The sequence below is a fragment of the Macaca mulatta genome, chromosome 6 (assembly GCF_049350105.2).
Source record: "Macaca mulatta isolate MMU2019108-1 chromosome 6, T2T-MMU8v2.0, whole genome shotgun sequence".
NCBI classification, from domain to species: domain Eukaryota; kingdom Metazoa; phylum Chordata; class Mammalia; order Primates; family Cercopithecidae; genus Macaca; species Macaca mulatta.
In genome coordinates, this window is record NC_133411.1 from 7,976,156 (window position 1) to 7,994,227 (window position 18,072).

The window sequence follows — 18,072 nt, forward strand, 5'->3', positions numbered from 1 at the left end:
ATACAAAGAACACTGAACACAGAAGACAGTGTTGACATCTACTTTTAAGCAGCTTAGGTTTTTGGAAAGAGAAATTGTGTCCTTTTCCATGAAGAATGGAATGAGTTGAGGAAAGCTTCTGTAAACGCAATCCCTCCTTCCCTCCTCAATCCACCCCCATTTATGGTAGTGTCTTAGAAGCACTGGGGGACCTCGTCTTCTTACCTCCAGTTAATGGCTGTGTTTGTGGCATGCCGGTGTCAGCAGATGCAGATGAAGGGTGCTGGTGTAAAGAATCACATCCTGGCTGGGTTAAGCCAGCCCAGGTCCCAGTGCATAGAAATAAAGACCCAGTCCCATCACCGAGCAGGCTTTAGCCCCTAAATTTTGACTGACTTATCTCCAAGACCAGACTGCCAGGAAGGATACTTCAAGGTCCCTTGAACTCTTTTATCTGAGATCACGGTGCTCCTGAGTTGGCTGCCTTCCTTATTTTCTAGGTAACACCCTGACCCCCTAAACTATAAAATCATAGTTGTGCCAAAAATAAGGCATCCACGTCGCCCCAAGTCACACGACCCCAAGTGCTTCTCCAAATAGGACGAGAGGCTAAAGAAGAAAAGCAACAGATGTTTACACTTCTTTACTCCATGCCTATTGCAGATTGAGTTGTGTTCCCCAAAAGTGTATGTTAAAGTCCTAACCCTCAGAACCAGTGAGCATGGCCTATTTGGAAATGGGGTCTTTGCAGATGTAACCAAGTTAAGGTAAGGCCATACTACATAGGAGTGAGCCCTAATGCAATGACTGGTGTCTTACAAGAAGAGGGAAATTTGGACAGAGAGACACAGGGGAGAAGGCTGTGTGAAGATGAAGGCAGAGGCTGGAGTGATGCAGCCACAAGCCCCGGAACACTGGGGATTGCCAGCTATGCCAGGACCAAGGAAGAGGTGAGGAAGGAGCCTCCTAGACCCTTCAGAGGGAGCACTGCCTTACTGACATTGCCATTTTGGACTTCTGGCCTCCTGGATTGCAGGAAAATGAATTTCTGTTTTTAAAAGCACCTAGTTTGTGGAACTCTGAGTTTGTTATGGCAGCCCTGGGAAACGAAGAACGGGTGTGATGGTTAAGTTCAGGTGTAAGTTGGACTGGGTTAAGGGAAACCCAGATAGCAGGTAGGGTGTTATTCCTGGGTGCCTCTGTGGGGTGCTTCTGGAAGTGGCTGGCATTTGAATCAGTGTACTGAGGAAGGAAGATCTGCCCTCACCCTGTGTGGGCGGGCACCATCCAACCGGCTGAGGGCCTGGGTAGACCAAAAAGGTGGAGGACAGGTGAATTCACTATTTCCCTTTCTCTCCTTTCTCTCCTTTCTCTCCTGGGACTGGGACATCCATTTTCTCCTGATCTTGGACATCAGAACTCTCGGTTCTCTGGCCTTCAGACTCCAGGACTTGCAGCAGTCACTCCCTGCCCCTCGCAGGTTCTCAGGGCTTTGGCCTTGGCCTGAGAGTTACCCCGTTGGCTTTCCTGGGACTCGACCTTGCAGGACACACATTGCGGGACTTCTCAACCTCCACAGTCACGTAAGCCAAGTCCCGTAATAAATGCCCTCTCACCTCTCCCTCCCTCCCTCTCTCTCTCTGTGATGAGCTGTGATTCTCTGGAGAACTCTGACTAATACACAATGCTTAATTCTCTCTGTGATATTAGACATTGTCTTTACATCAGGGCAGTTTTACTCTATGGCTACCCACTCCTGGCACACACACAGATCCTCAGGAGAAGCAGGAGGGAAGGCCTGCTGGTGTCTTTGTGGTTCTAGACAAAAGTGAACCCGAAGTAAGCTTCCATCCCAGTCTTTCCCAGTGACTCTGGCAGCTCGCTACCCGGCATCCCCGGCTCCCTTCTCTGCAGGCCCCTACTGGTGCATTGTTCTCCCCATTCTCCTTTTCCTGCTTCTCCCCTGCACTCCTGGCTCTGATTCCATGAGTGTCCCATGTTTTCTCTTCGGGCCTGTGCCTGGATCACCCCTGGGGACTGCTGGCTTCTGAGAAGGCCTTGGTGACCCCTGCTCCTGTGTTCATGCCCTGGTATAAACCCCTTTCTGTGAGGGTCTCAAGGCTGGACCTAGAGACTTGCCTTTGAAATACAGAATAGGCAGTCGTGGTGAGACGTCACCTCCAAGGCCAGGTTACGGGAGGCCAGGGCTTGCATGGTGCTCGGCTCACTCTGGCTCTTCCAGTAGCTCGCTTCCATGAATCCTGCAGCTCACTTCCATGAATCCTGCTGCCACTTGGTAAGCTGCTCTTCGGAGAGGCCCAGGTGGCAACAACCCAAGAATGGCCTCTGACTAACGGCCACAAGGAAATAAATCTTGCCAACCACCATACCAATGAGCTTGGAAGAGTCACCCCCTGGGGGGCCTTGAAATGCCAACAACCCCTGCTGACACCTTGCTTGGAGCCTGTGGAAGACCTTAGCTAAACTGCTTAGCCAAGTTGTGTTCTAGAATCAAGAGTAACCCCTGGGTTCCTGACCATAGAAACTGTGAGATAAAAAATGTTTGTGGCCTTAAATTGCTAAGTTTTGCAGTAGTTTGTTATGCAGCAGTAAATAATGAATACTCTCTTATCACACAGCATCCAACGCATGCTTCCTTCCACCACAGGACTCCTGCCAGTGCAGCCTGGAGCCCAAGCTCGCTGTTCCCTCCTGTGGGACGCGTCACATTCGAGACATGGGTGGTATCTCTCGTGCCACCCTGGTGCCTGGGCTGTACTTATGCAAAGCTGCCTGTTAATTGCCTGCTCTCAGGGGCCAAGGGCTTCAGAAATGGGTTTCTTCCGTGTTGATGCTTGTTCTCCAGTTCCCTGCACCAATCCAAATAGTAGAAAAAAACATATGCCTGTTTCATCAAAAAAATACTGCTCCTGTGTTTTGGCATTTATGGCTGAGTTTTAAGATGTAACGATCCCTCCAGAGCATCCTTCCCAGAAGGATGGCGGGGATGGGGGTGGAGAACAAGGGGACGGGAACTCCTCTGAGCACCTCTCCCCATGTGAGGTTCTCACCAGCGACATGAGGAAGCGTGTGCAGGTGGGACAATCATTTCGACTGTGATTGAGAAACTTTAGGGAGGAATGGGGAGTTCCCTGGAGAAACACCAATGGTTCGCTCTAAGAAGGTGGCCAAGAGTGGCTCTTCCTAACTTTCACTGTGTTTCTTCCCCGGACCCCAGTGGTGCTGGTGTGGTGTTCACTGCCCCCACATCCGGCAACCAGCCCCAGTACCCACCCTGATCTGTGATACACGGTCCTGGCCCACAGCCACAGCTGATTTATTAGAACCAGATAGCAGCACTAATGAGATTCTCTCAAGAAGGCGTTTGTAATTTTGGACAGAGAGGCCTGGGGAATTGACGGCTCTGGAGTTGAGTCAATGCCTGATATTGATGCAGGGCACATCTCCTATGGACGTGCTGGAGCCCAGAGCAATGCTAATAAGTTCTTTCACAAAAAGCAGTTTCTTGGGAATTAAGTATGAGAATATGCTAAAGACACTTGGACAGACAAGGACAGCCAAGGGGCACGCACATGCCCAGGCGTTGTGTGGAACACTGCTCTTGAGCAAGGTGATGCTGGTGTGGAGTTAATCCATTTGCCGTGCACTACCCTGAGACGCCTACAGAGCACCTGCTGTGGGAGGGCTTTAGAACCCCCTGGATCTTGTCTGTCTCCAGCCTGTTTTCCGTTGCAAGCTTCTTCACAGTCTTCCCTCAAGGCTTATACTGTATCTCAGAGGGCAGTTGTTTACTTGGTGGCAGGTTGATTCCACTGGACCCTTTCCATCTTAGTGGGGGAAATTCTCTCTCCTAACTGCATGGACGCTTATTCTGGATGTGGAATTTTATTCTCTGCTCAGCCTGGCTCTGTTAGCATGACCGTGAATGGAATCAATGCCTTCCATAGACTCAAGCTGGCTACAATCTCTCTATCCAGGATGGCTTTGCCTACATGAGGCTGACGGCTGAGTACAACAGCTTCACCATGGAAATGGTGGTTTTCTTCATGTAGCAAGAAGCCTGGAGGGAGGAAGCATAGGGCTGATCCCATTATCGACGTCCCCACCTCCTTCTGTCTTTCTGCTCCTCTGTCCTTGGCAGTAACCTTCATTCCAGTCTGAAGCAACACTACAGCCATATTCCAGGCAGGTAGAAGAGGGGAAGTCAAAAGGCAAAGCCGCTTGACAGCTGAAACTGTTTATTATTATTATTAGGAAGACAGTTGGTTTCCTGAATGCCATACCTTCATTCTATGGTGTCTGTCTGTCTCCTCCACTGGAAGGTGAGTTACCAGAGGGCAGGGACTGTGTTGATGATGCCACTTTGAATGATCAGTGCCTGTCACAGAGACTGGCACACAGAAGGCACTCAATAAATGCATTAAATGGGTAAGAAGTCTCCAGCCTCCTTATTCATCATGTTTCTAAGGTCTGTTAGAAAGCCCTGGATGGAAGTCCAGAAACCTGAGTTTTTATCCTGATTTTGCTGCATAAACTCTCCAGCTTTATCTTCTCCTTGGCTAAGAGGAACTGCCTCCTGGAATCCGGATTAGGTGTCCTCAAGTGTCTAATTCTGAGTCACAAGGGAGTTGCTTAGAAGGAACTGAGCTCCTCATCTGGAGATTGAGATTGTGTGGTATAGAGGGAGGGGTTGGTCCATGGCCTGGCACTTAGGAAGGACTGGAGTGTGTGTGTGTCTGTGTGCATGTGTGTCAGTATGTAAGCACATGTATCTATGGGTGCTTGTGTCAGTAGTATGTGAATTTGTGTAAGCATGTATGTGGGCATGTGTATGAGTGTGAGTGCATATGCATGAGTGAGTGTCTGTGTGTGAGTATGTGCATGTGTGAGTGATGGGTGTGTGCACATGTATGAATGTGTGTGTGTGTGGCTGCTCCCTGGCTCTGCTTGGATTGAAAAGTGCTGATAAGTTTGTCATCCTTTCAGTGCTCCAGTAGCTTAAACAGAACCTAGCACAAAGGTCTATGTTTTTTTTTAAAGCTTAATTTTGTTGTACAGAAAAATTGGAAACCAAATTGTGGATGCACTGCAGGCAGCAGTGGTGTTGGGAGAACATCTTGGCTCCAGAAGGCTGCATGCTGGAAACATACCTCTCTACCCCCATGCTTGATCTCTGCTGCTGCCTGGGGCCAGCAGCTAATCCCACCTGGCCAGCAGCCGCCCCTTCTGCCCAGCCCCTCTGACCTTGATTGGACAGCCGAGGTGGCCACCTGGGGGCCTGCTCCACTTTGAGGCTCTGTTCTTTGTCTGGCAGTGAGGCTGGCACAGCGTTTTTGCATGAGCTGGGCTGACCCAGTTCTGCTGATGGATCACCAGCCAGTCCTGGGCTGTTTATTTCCCCTCCTGCATCAACCAGGCAGCCCGCTGTCCTCTTATTTTTGTCTGGCAATGCAAGAGAGGCTGCCATGGGTGTGCTAAGTTTCTGATTTCTGTGGTCATAGCAAGATTGTCCTAAATCAGACACAAGGTGTGTGTGCCCACACATTTTGTTGTGATTGTTGCTGTATTTAGGTTTTAGATTAGGAGCCTGCTAGTTGCCTGCTCGTAGCCTGCTCGTAGCCAGTGGGTGCAGGGGTCAGATGGCTGCCTTTATTTCCACAGGGTTATTCCTATCAAGCGCTGGTCCTGGTTGTAGTGCCACAGCTTTGCAAGCGTTGATGAAGGAGCTCTGCCCTGGGGCTGGCTGAAGGGTGACCCCTGAGACTGAACCAGCACTGAGCCTCTTGTGTTTCAGTGGAGGCTACCAGGAGAGCCGACCCAGGGTCCAGAGGGGCTCCTGGTAGTCTCAGCTGTGGGAGGGGATGGGGATCCCTGGCTTTTCAGAGTCGCCCATCTGACAGAGACTTTCTCATTTTCCAGGGCTGGGAGAAACCTTTAGCCTATCAGTGTTTCAGTTCCTTCCAGTGAGTTTATGTTGCATCTTATTTATAGCATGTTTTTACATTTTTTTTTTTAAATTAACCGTTTTAAGGAAAAACCGAAGGAAGTTCGAGAGCTCCATTTTGCCTTAAGTATTTTGGACATTTGTGGTCTACAACAGACTCGAGTGGAGAAGTTTTGCTTTCCCCACCACGACCATTAACTTCATACCGAATGCAGAATGTTTGCTGTATTTTACCTTAAGTTATGCCACAGAATATCATTTTTTAAAGAGCTAAACAGTATGTGTACCTCAACTGGAATAATCAACAGGATTGTACAGGACAGTCTGGATCGAAGCTGCAAATACCTGATTTGGGGAAACAGACCAGCTCTTCTTGTCCCATGACTTTGGCGATGAGAGCTGCCTGACGTGGCAGGAGCCGAAATTCCTGGGCCTCCAGTTAAACCTCATGAACTGGCTTTCGTGCTTCCAATGCCCCTTTTGGTGGGCCCTCGATGTACTAGTAGACTCACCTGGGAAGGGCCTTTGACGGAGACATGGCCCCAGAAGAGGTGGTAAGTCCTGACTGCAGGAGGCAGGCACGGCACCTGTGATGAGAGAGACAGGGCTTCCTGTGCGGAAACCACTGTCTACAAAGAACTGCGTGCACAAAAGTCAGAGCAGACACGTGCAGGAGTCACGTTGTTCAGAGATAACTGGAGCACGTGGCAGTCTCTCACTGTGTTCTAAGGCAGTTTCTTATGCTAAAAATGTGGAGTTTTTATGGGGTCCTAGCTTTTCTTCCCCCACACCTAGCTTGCCATGAACATATTCTCTTTCAGAATCCTCTGGAATTGTCTTTATGCAAAAGGGCTTATCCTTCCCTGTCCCCCTTTCTTTCTTCCTCCCTGTTGTTAAAATCATGGCACTCCTCTTGTAGGAAATCTTACTCCTTTCTAAACTGCGCCTTAATTAAACTAAACTTTTCAGCCACGCTCTTTAAGGCTGTTTATTAATCGCACACTGCGTACACAGTTCAAGGGTTTTGCTGACTTATCCCCTGCCATGGGTTCTCTGCCCTGCCCTGGAGCTTCTCAGAACAAATGGGGTGAACCCACTGTTTCTTAGAGAACTCACAGTCTCTATTGACCTGGGCACTGTTTTACTTCCCTTGACTCTAGCTAAGTGACTCAAATAAGAAGAAAATAACTTAAAATGGAAGACTGGACTCTTGTGCTCATGAAGGATTGAACTGTTCATTGTCAAGAAGAGGTTTGTACTTGAGCCTTCAACTCACTGTGGGCGGCCCCCAGGTCCAGGCTCAGCATCACATGGGAGGGCACAGTGCACTGATGCCCTCATCACAGTGGGGGTGTCCTGGGGCACTTTGTCCCCCAGGCTGCCAGCCTTCATCACTGGACTGTCGCTAGGTGACCACGGCGGACAAATGGGTTAGACCTTCAGTTGATACGGAAGAAACTAAAGCTTCTGAGAGACAGAAATTCCGATGGTATGTAAGGCAGAAATGAAATTTACTTTTAAGATATACAAATTGCACAAAAGTTTCAAAACAAGGAGGAAAAATGTTTACAAAGACCCTACTGAGCTTTTCTTTGTTCTTTTCTCAATCAGTGAGTGTGTGAATATAAGTGACTGTACATATGTGTGAACGTGTGTGTGAGTGTATGAGTGCATGTGAGTGCATGAAAGTGCATGTGTGTGCATGTGTGCATGTGTGTACATGTTTATTCATGTGTGACTGTGTGTGAGTGCATGTGAGTGTGTGAAAGAGCATGGGTGTGAGAGTGTGTGCATGTGTGTACGTGCTTATTAGTATGTGACTGTGTGTGGGTGAGCGTAGGAAAGTGTATGTGTGTGCATGCATGAGTGCGTGTACATGTTTATTCATGTGTGACCATGTGAGTGGAAGAGCATGTGTGTGAGACAGCATGCGTGTGAGAGTGTGTGCATGTGTGTATACATGCTTATTAGTATGTGATTGTGTGTGAATGTGAGTGCATGAGAGAGTGCGTGAGTGTATGGGTGTGAGAGTGTGCATGTGTGAGTATCCAAGTGTGGGTAGCTGTGTATATGAGAGAGGTGTGAGGGTGAGTGTGTGTGCATATGTGTGTGAGTGTGCATGAGTATGTGAATGTGGCTAAGTGTGTATGTGAGAGTTGTGTGAGTGTGCAAGAGGGCGTATGTGCATGTGTGCTTATGTGTAACCATGTGTGTATGAGTCCATGTAAGGGTGCGTGTGTGGGTGGGTGTGTGAGTATGAAAGTGTGTATGAGTGCACAAATCCAGGAACGTTAAATTTGAGTTTTATGTTTTATATCGGTGGTCCCATCCCCAACCCTTTTGGTACCAGGGACTGGTTTTGTGGAAGACAATTTTTCCACAGACCGGGTGGGCTGGGGGATGGTTTTTGGATTATTCAAGTGTATTCCATTTATTATGGACTTTATTGCTATCATAATTGCATTGTGATATATAATGAAATAATTATGCCACTCAACATCATGAAGAAACAGTGGGAGCTTTGAGCTTGTTTTCCTGCAACTAGACGGTCCCATCTGTGGGTGATGGAGACAGTGACCCTGAAGTGTGTTGCTTTATGTCAGGTCTACTCTAATCTCATTTTGGTTGCTGTCACTGCAGACAACCCTGCTTCACAAAGATAGGACCTTGGAAACGGAAGCAGGCTTTTCAGTGCTTTTATGGCAATCTCAGGATATTCTTTAACAATCCAGAATGTATGGAGATTTGAAGTTGTCTCAAACATACTTCTACATCCACCATCATTTGCAATCTCAAATTGCAAAATGACGGTGATCCTCTTCTAGCGCGGACGAAGTCAGTTCACCTGGCTGATTCATAAGTGCGTCGCGGATCCATTCCTTCTCAGTTCAGGGGTATTTTGTGATTGGGAGTTAACGCTCAAGCTCCTCTGAAAGCTGAGGTAGGTGATCATGCACCAGCTGGGGGGAAGAAGGCCCTGGCTCGGTCTTTTTCACAATCTCTGCTAATGTTTGAAACATGTCAGGAATCCCAGTGTTCACTTGTCACCCCCACAATTCCAGTTTGGCTTTGAATGCAGCTGCTTAATCTACCGACTATCTGCTGACTTGAACACAGTTGCCCTTCTCCCTGAAGTGACAGATGAAGTTCATAGAGCAGGTTGAATATGTCACACAAGTAAGCAAGGTTTGCAGCCCATGCTGTGTCACTGACACGTGCTGCCAGTGGTGACTGCTGTTTTAAAAGAAGTCTCTGGAGCGGCTCTTATAGCTCAAAAACTCTGGCCAGTGATCTACCTTTAGAAAGCCACCTCACTTCTGTGTATCAGAGAAGCCATCTCACCCTATCACACGTGTGTCACTCTAAGCACACGTGTATCAGAGAAGCCGTCTCCTATCACACGTGTGTCACTCTAAGCACACGCGTATCAGAGAAGCCATCTCTTATCACACGTGTGTCACTCAAAGCACACGTGTATCAGAGAAGCCGTCTCCTATCACACGTGTGTCACTCTAAGCACATGCGTATCAGAGAAGCCATCTCACCCTATCACACGTGTGTCACTCTAAGCACACGTGTATCAGAGAAGCCGTCTCCTATCACACGTGTGTCACTCTAAGCACATGCGTATCAGAGAAGCCATCTCCTATCACACGTGTGTCACTCAAAGCACACGCGTATCAGAGAAGCCGTCTCCTATCACACGTGTGTCACTCTAAGCACATGCGTATCAGAGAAGCCATCTCACCCTATCACACGTGTGTCACTCTAAGCACACGTGTATCAGAGAAGCCGTCTCCTATCACACGTGTGTCACTCTAAGCACATGCGTATCAGAGAAGCCATCTCCTATCACACGTGTGTCACTCAAAGCACACGCGTATCAGAGAAGCCGTCTCCTATCACACGTGTGTCACTCTAAGCACATGTGTATCAGAGAAGCCATCTCACCCTATCACACGTGTGTCACTCTAAGCACACGTGTATCAGAGAAGCCGTCTCCTATCACACGTGTGTCACTCTAAGCACATGCGTATCAGAGAAGCCATCTCCTATCACACGTGTGTCACTCAAAGCACACGCGTATCAGAGAAGCCGTCTCCTATCACACGTGTGTCACTCTAAGCACATGCATATCAGAGAAGCCATCTCACCCTATCACACGTGTGTCACTCTAAGCACACGTGTATCAGAGAAGCCGTCTCCTATCACACGTGTGTCACTCTAAGCACATGCGTATCAGAGAAGCCATCTCCTATCACACGTGTGTCACTCAAAGCACACGCGTATCAGAGAAGCCGTCTCCTATCACACGTGTGTCACTCTAAGCACATGCGTATCAGAGACGCCATCTCCTATCACACGTGTGTACTAAGCACATGCATATCAGAGACGCCATCTCCTATCACACGTGTATCACTCTAAGCACACGCGTATCAGAGAAGCCATCTCCTATCACACGTGTGTCACTCTAAGCACACGTGTATCAGAGAAGCCATCTCCTATCACACGTGTGTCACTCTAAGCACATGTGTATCAGAGAAGACATGTGTGCTCTATATCCGTCTCCTCACAGAGCTGCGCGAACAGATGTGAGCTAAGGGCATGTACTTTAATGTGGTTGATAACTTTGATCACATGCTGCAAAACTTTGTTAAGTTCAGGTGACACTTTTTGCCTACAGAGCATTTCTCTATGGATGACACAGTGCAGAGACTCACATTCAGAAGTGACCTCCTTGATCCCAAGTAGTGAAACCAGAAACCCGTTCAGTCATGGCAACCACTCTGTCATGCACTGAAACAAAATGGCCAGTTCAGTTTTCCTGATATGTAATCATTAAAAAATTTAAGTCGTTCTGCAGCAATAGTGTTTGCTGACAACCAAAGTACACCTAACATATCTTCATGCACATCCTCCTGAAAATATATCCTACAAAGACAAGCATTGTTGCCTTGCCAACATTGGTAGACTTGTTAACCTGAATTGTGTACCACAGTGTCTCATTAATCCCCTCTGACAATTGTCCCTCAATATCCCCTGATATTTTATCTATTACTCTAGTTATGGTGCTAGCCCAAAGAGGAACACGTGCCACCTTTCAAACCACAGCCTCTTCTAAAAGTTCACGACCAATGTCCTTAGCAGCAGGCAGGATTAACTCTTCACCAACAGTAAAGGGCTTCTTAGCTTTAGTAATGTGGTTAGCCACTAAGAATGATGCTCTCAGTGCAGACACATTTGATGAAGGGGTGGCCTTCACTCATTGCTTCTGTTCTTCATATTCACATTTTTTTCTTTGAAAAACCCCGAAGGCATGTCTTTTAATGCAGGGTGCTTAGTCTCCATGTGGTGAAACAGTTTTAAAGCTTTCATGGCTTCCACTGGAGAGTCACCACATGGAATACAAAGCGGACTTGGAAAATGTGATCACCTGTTGCAATGAACCTGTCATTTAAATAGGACTCTTGGTTTTTTCTTCTAAATGCAGCTTGCTTTATGTTGTCAGTCTTAGGGTCTTCTGCTGTCTCATGATTGGGTCTTTCCCCCTTTTCAAATAAGCTCTCCAGTGACTTGTTTTTTTTGTTTTTTTGTTTTTGTGTGTTTTTTTTTTTTTACTGATTTTGGCTAGGGTTAGCTTGGGAGCTTACCAAAGCTGTTGCTGATACAACTGTACAGTGCAGGAAAGAGGAGTGGACAGAAGTGGTAAATAAAATAATGGTAGACCATGCGAGGACTAAAATAAGTGTCAGATTCTGACTTAAAGCCTACCATCAGATGCAGCTGTACAATTGAAGTACATCAACTCACTGGCCACCAGAAAGCTTCCAGCAGATGAAGCTTAATTGTCACTTGCCACTCTCTGATAGGGTTTTGATACGTGTTTGCAAGCAACTGATTTATTAGGGTCTCTGTGCAGTCAAACCTCTCACTACTGTTAATCTGTATTTTCAGCCACTCCCCAGCACTAGCATTACTGCATCGGCTCCACCTCAGAAGATCATCGGGCATAAGATTCTCATGAGGAGCATGCAATCTAGATCCCTTACATGACCAGTTCACAAGAGGGTTTGCACTTCTACGAGAATCTAATGCCACCACTGATTTGACAGGAGGCAGAGCTCAGGTGGTCGTGCAAGCAATGGGGAGAGGCTGTAAATACAGGTGAAGCTTCACTGGCTCACCTACCACTCGCCTCCTGCTGTTGGCCAAGTTCCTAACAGGCTGTGAATCAGTACCGGTTCGTGGCTTTGGGGTTGACGACCCCTGTTTCATACAACATTATTCATTTAAGTTTTTAATTAGCTATTATTTTTACCATGCAAACAATGGAAACATGAAACCCAAAGAGGTAATTTAGTAGTCTTCTGGATTCAAAATCGCAAGTGTTTACATTACTAGGCAATTGATTTTATGTGTGTGTTTGTATTTGTATGCATGTCTATTAGTAAAATTGTTTTCTGCTGCACTTTAGAAAAGTGGTTGAAAGTTAGTGATTACAGGGGGCGGAGCAAGATGGCCGAATAGGAACAGCTCCAGTCTCCAACTCCCAGCGCGAGCGACACAGAAGACCAGTGATTTCTGCATTTTCAACTGAGGTACTGGGTTCATCTCACTGGGGAGTGCCGGACGATCGGTGCTGGTCAGCTGCTGCAGCCCGACCAGCGAGAGCTGAAGCAGGGGGAGGCATTGCCTCACCTGGGAAGTGCAAGGGGGAAGGGAATCCTTTTCCCTAGCCAGGGGAACTGAGACACACAACACCTGGAAAATCGGGTAACTCCCACCCCAATACTGCGCTTTAAGCAAACAGGCACACCAGGAGATCATATCCCACACCTGGCCGGGAGGGTCCCACACCCACGGAGCCTCCCTCATTGCTAGCACAGCAGTCTGTGATCTACCGGCAAGGCAGCAGTGAGGTTGGGGGAGGGGCGCCTGCCATTGCTGAGGCTTAAGTAGGTAAACAAAGCTGCTGGGAAGCTCGAGCTGGGTGGAGCTCACAGCAGCTCAAGGAAACCTGCCTGTCTCTGTAGACTCCACCTCTGGGGACAGGGCAATAACAAACACAGCCGAAACCTCTGCAGACGCAAACGACTCTGTCTGACAGCTTTGAAGAGAGCAGTGGATCTCCCAACACGGAGGTTGAGATCTGAGAAGGGACAGACTCCCTGCTCAAGTGGGTCCCTGACCCCTGAGTAGCCTAACTGGGAGACATCCCCCACTAGGGGCAGTCTGACACCCCACACCTCATAGGGTGGAGTACACCCCTGAGAGGAAGCTTCCAAAGCAAGAATCAGACAGGTACACTCGCTGTTCAGAAATATTCTATCTTCTGCAGCCTCTGCTGCTGACACCCAGGCAAACAGGGTCTGGAGTGGACCTCAAGCAATCTCCAACAGACCTACAGCTGAGGGTCCTGACTGTTAGAAGGAAAACTATCAAACAGGAAGGACACCTACACTAAAACCCCATCAGTACATCACCATCATCAAAGACCAGAGGCAGATAAAACCACAAAGATGGGGAAAAAGCAGGGCAGAAAAGCTGGAAATTCAAAAAATTAGAGCGCATCTCCCCCGGCAAAGGAGCGCAGCTCATCGCCAGCAACGGATCAAAGCTGGACGGAGAATAACTTTGACGAGATGAGAGAAGAAGGCTTCAGTCCATCAAATTTCTCAGAGCTAAAGGAGGAATTAGGTACCCAGAGCAAAGAAACTAAAAATCTTGAAAAAAAAGTGGAAGAATTGATGGCTAGAGTAATTAATGCAGAGAAGGTCCTAAACGAAATGAAAGAGATGAAAACCATGACACGAGAAATACGTGACAAATGCACAAGCTTCAGTAACCGACTCGATCAACTGGAAGAAAGAGTATCTGCGATTCAGGATCAAATGAATGAAATGAAGCGAGAAGAGAAACCAAAAGAAAAAAGAAGAAAAGGAAATGAACAAAGCCTGCAAGAAGTATGGGATTATGTAAAAAGACCAAATCTACGTCTGATTGGGGTGCCTGAAAGTGAGGGGGAAAATGGAACCAAGTTGGAAAACACTCTTCAGGATATCATCCAGGAGAACTTCCCCAACCTAGTAGGGCAGGCCAACATTCAAATCCAGGAAATACAGAGAATGCCACAAAGATACTCCTCGAGAAGAGCAACTCCAAGACACATAATTGCCAGATTCACCAAAGTTGAAATGAAGGAAAAAATCTTAAGGGCAGCCAGAGAGAAAGGTCGGGTTACCCACAAAGGGAAGCCCATCAGACTAACAGCAGATCTCTCGGCAGAAACTCTCCAAGCCAGAAGAGAGTGGGGGCCAATATTCAACATTCTTAAAGAAAAGAATTTTAAACCCAGAATTTCATATCCAGCCAAACTAAGTTTCATAAGTGAAGGAGAAATAAAATCCTTTACAGATAAGCAAATGCTTAGAGATTTTGTCACCACTAGACCTGCCTTACAAGAGACCCTGAAGGAAGCACTAAACATGGAAAGGAACAACTGGTACCAGCCATTGCAAAAACATGCCAAAATGTAAAGACCATTGAGGCTAGGAAGAAACTGCATCAACTAACGAGCAAAATAACCAGTTAATATCATAATGGCAGGATCAAGTTCACACATAACAATATTAACCTTAAATGTAAATGGACTAAATGCTCCAATTAAAAGACACAGACTGGCAAACTGGATAAAGAGTCAAGACCCATCAGTCTGCTCTATTCAGGAGACCCATCTCACACGCAGAGACATACATAGGCTCAAAATAAAGGGATGGAGGAAGATTTACCAAGCAAATGGAGAATAAAAAACAGCGGGGGTTGCAATACTAGTCTCTGATAAAACAGACTTTAAACCATCAAAGATCAAAAGAGACAAAGAAGGCCATTACATAATGGTTAAGGGATCAATTCAACAGGAAGAGCTAACTATCCTAAATATATATGCACCCAATACAGGAGCACCCAGATTCATAAAGCAAGTCCTTAGAGACTTACAAAGAGACTTACAAAGAGACTTAGACTCCCATACAATAATAATGGGAGACTTCAACACTCCACTGTCAACATTAGACAGATCAACAAGACAGAAAGTTAACAAGGATATCCAGGAATTGAACTCATCTCTGCAGCAAGCAGACCTAATAGACATCTATAGAACTCTCCACCCCAAATCAACAGAATATACATTCTTCTCAGCACCACATCGTACTAACTCCAAAATCGACCACGTAATTGGAACTAAAGCACTCCTCAGCAAATGTACAAGAACAGAAATTATAACAAACTGTCTCTCAGACCACAGTGCAATCAAACTAGAACTCAGGACTAAGAAACTCAATCAAAACCACTCAACTACATGGAAACTGAACAACCTGCTCCTGAATGACTACTGGGTACATAACGAAATGAAGGCAGAAATAAAGATGTTCTTTGAAACCAATGAGAACAAAGATACAACATACCAGAATCTCTGGGACACATTTAAAGCAGTGTGTAGAGGGAAATTTATAGCACTAAATGCCCACAAGAGAAAGCAGGAAAGATCTAAAATTGACACTCTAACATCGCAATTAAAAGAACTAGAGAAGCAAGAGCAAACACATTCGAAAGCTAGCAGAAGGCTAGAAATAACTAAGATCAGAGCAGAACTGAAGGAGATAGAGACACAAAAAACTCTCCAAAAAATCAATGAATCCAGGAGTTGGTTTTTTGAAAAGATCAACAAAATTGACAGACCACTAGCAAGACTAATAAAGAAGAAAAGAGAGAAGAATCAAATCGACGCAATTAAAAATGATAAAGGGGATATCACCACCGACCCCACAGAAATACAAACTACCATCAGAGAATACTATAAATACCTCTACGCAAATAAACTGGAAAATCTAGAAGAAATGGATAATTTCCTGGACACTTACACTCTTCCAAGACTAAACCAGGAAGAAGTTGAATCCCTGAATAGACCAATAGCAGGCTCTGAAATTGAGGCAATAATTAATAGCCTACCAACCAAAAAAAGTCCAGGACCAGATGGATTCACAGCTGAATTCTACCAGAGATACAAGGAGGAGTTGGTACCATTCCTTCTGAAACTATTCCAATCAATAGAAAAAGAGGGAATCCTCCCTAACTCATTTTATGAGGCCAACATCATCCTGATACCAAAGCCTGGCAGAGACACAACAAAAAAAGAGAATTTTAGACCAATATCCCTGATGAACATCGATGCAAAAATCCTCAATAAAGTACTGGCAAACCGGATTCAGCAACACATCAAAAAGCTTATCCACCATGATCAAGTGGGCTTCATCCCTGGGATGCAAGGCTGGTTCAACATTCGCAAATCAATAAACATAATCCAGCATATAAACAGAACCAAAGACAAGAACCACATGATTATCTCAATAGATGCAGAAAAGGCTTTTGACAAAATTCAACAGCCCTTCGTGCAAAAAACGCTCAATAAATTCGGTATTGATGGAACGTACCTCAAAATAATAAGAGCTATTTATGACAAACCCACAGCCAATATCATACTGAATGGGCAAAAACTGGAAAAATTCCCTTTGAAAACTGGCACAAGACAGGGATGCCCTCTCTCACCACTCCTATTCAACATAGTGTTGGAAGTTCTGGCTAGGGCAATTAGGCAAGAGAAAGAAATCAAGGGTATTCAGTTAGGAAAAGAAGAAGTCAAACTGTCCCTGTTTGCAGATGACATGATTGTATATTTAGAAAACCCCATTGTCTCAGCCCAAAATCTCCTTAAGCTGATAAGCAACTTCAGCAAAGTCTCAGGATACAAAATTAATGTGCAAAAATCACAAGCATTCTTATACACCAGTAACAGACAAACAGAGAGCCAAATCAGGAATGAACTTCCATTCACAATTGCTTCAAAGAGAATAAAATACCTAGGAATCCAACTTACAAGGGATGTAAAGGACCTCTTCAACTACAAACCACTGCTCAGTGAAATAAAAGAGGACACAAACAAATGGAAGAACATACCATGCTCATGGATACGAAGAATCAATATCATGAAAATGGCCATACTGACCAAGGTAATTTATAGATTCAAGGCCATCCCCATCAAGCTACCAATGAGTTTCTTCACAGAATTGGAAAAAACTGCTTTAAAGTTCATATGGAACCAAAAAAGAGCCCGCATCTCCAAGACAATCCTAAGTCAAAAGAACAAAGCTAGAGGCATCACGCTACCTGACTTCAAACTATACTACAAGGCTACAGTAACCAAAACAGCATGGTACTGGTACCAAAACAGAGATATAGACCAATGGAACAGAACAGAGTCCTCAGAAATAATACCACACATCTACAGCCATCTGATCTTTGACAAACCTGAGAGAAACAAGAAATGGGGAAAGGATTCCCTATTTAATAAATGGTGCTGGGAAAATTGGCTAGCCATAAGTAGAAAGCTGAAACTGGATCCTTTCCTTACTCCTTATACGAAAATTAATTCAAGATGGATTAGAGACTTAAATGTTAGACCTAATACCATAAAAATCCTAGAGGATAGCCTAGGTAGTACCATTCAGGACATAGGCATGGGCAAAGACTTCATGTCTAAAACACCAAAAGCAATGGCAGCAAAAGCCAAAATTGACAAATGGGATCTCATTAAACTAAAGAGCTTCTGCACAGCAAAAGAAACTACCATCAGAGTGAACAGGCAACCTACAGAATGGGAGAAAATTTTTGCAATCTACTCATCTGACAAAGGGCTAATATCCAGAACCTACAAAGAACTCAAACAAATTTACAAGAAAAAAACAAACAACCCCATCAAAAAGTGGGCAAAGGATATGAACAGACATTTCTCAAAAGAAGACATTCATACAGCCAACAGACACAGGAAAAAATGCTCATCATCACTGGCCATCAGAGAAATGCAAATCAAAACCACAATGAGATACCATCTCACACCAGTTAGAATGGCGATCATTAAAAAGTCAGGAAACAACAGGTGCTGGAGAGGATGTGGAGAAATAGGAACACTTTTACACTGTTGGTGGGATTGTAAACTAGTTCAACCATTACGGAAAACAGTATGGCGATTCCTCAAGGATCTAGAACTAGATGTACCATATGACCCAGCCATC

General features: G+C 45.7%; 1 long non-coding RNA gene across 1 annotated transcript in view; it reads left to right on the plus strand.

Moving 5' to 3' along the window:
* Nucleotides 1-5,440: 5,440 nt before the first annotated feature.
* LOC144341216 (uncharacterized) overlaps nucleotides 5,441-18,072 on the plus strand; it is a 31,895-nt gene continuing 19,263 nt past the window's right edge. The window contains exons 1-2 of the long non-coding RNA XR_013418092.1: nucleotides 5,441-5,527; nucleotides 9,007-9,121. This is a non-coding gene — a long non-coding RNA (uncharacterized LOC144341216). The remainder of the gene's footprint in view (nucleotides 5,528-9,006; nucleotides 9,122-18,072) is intronic.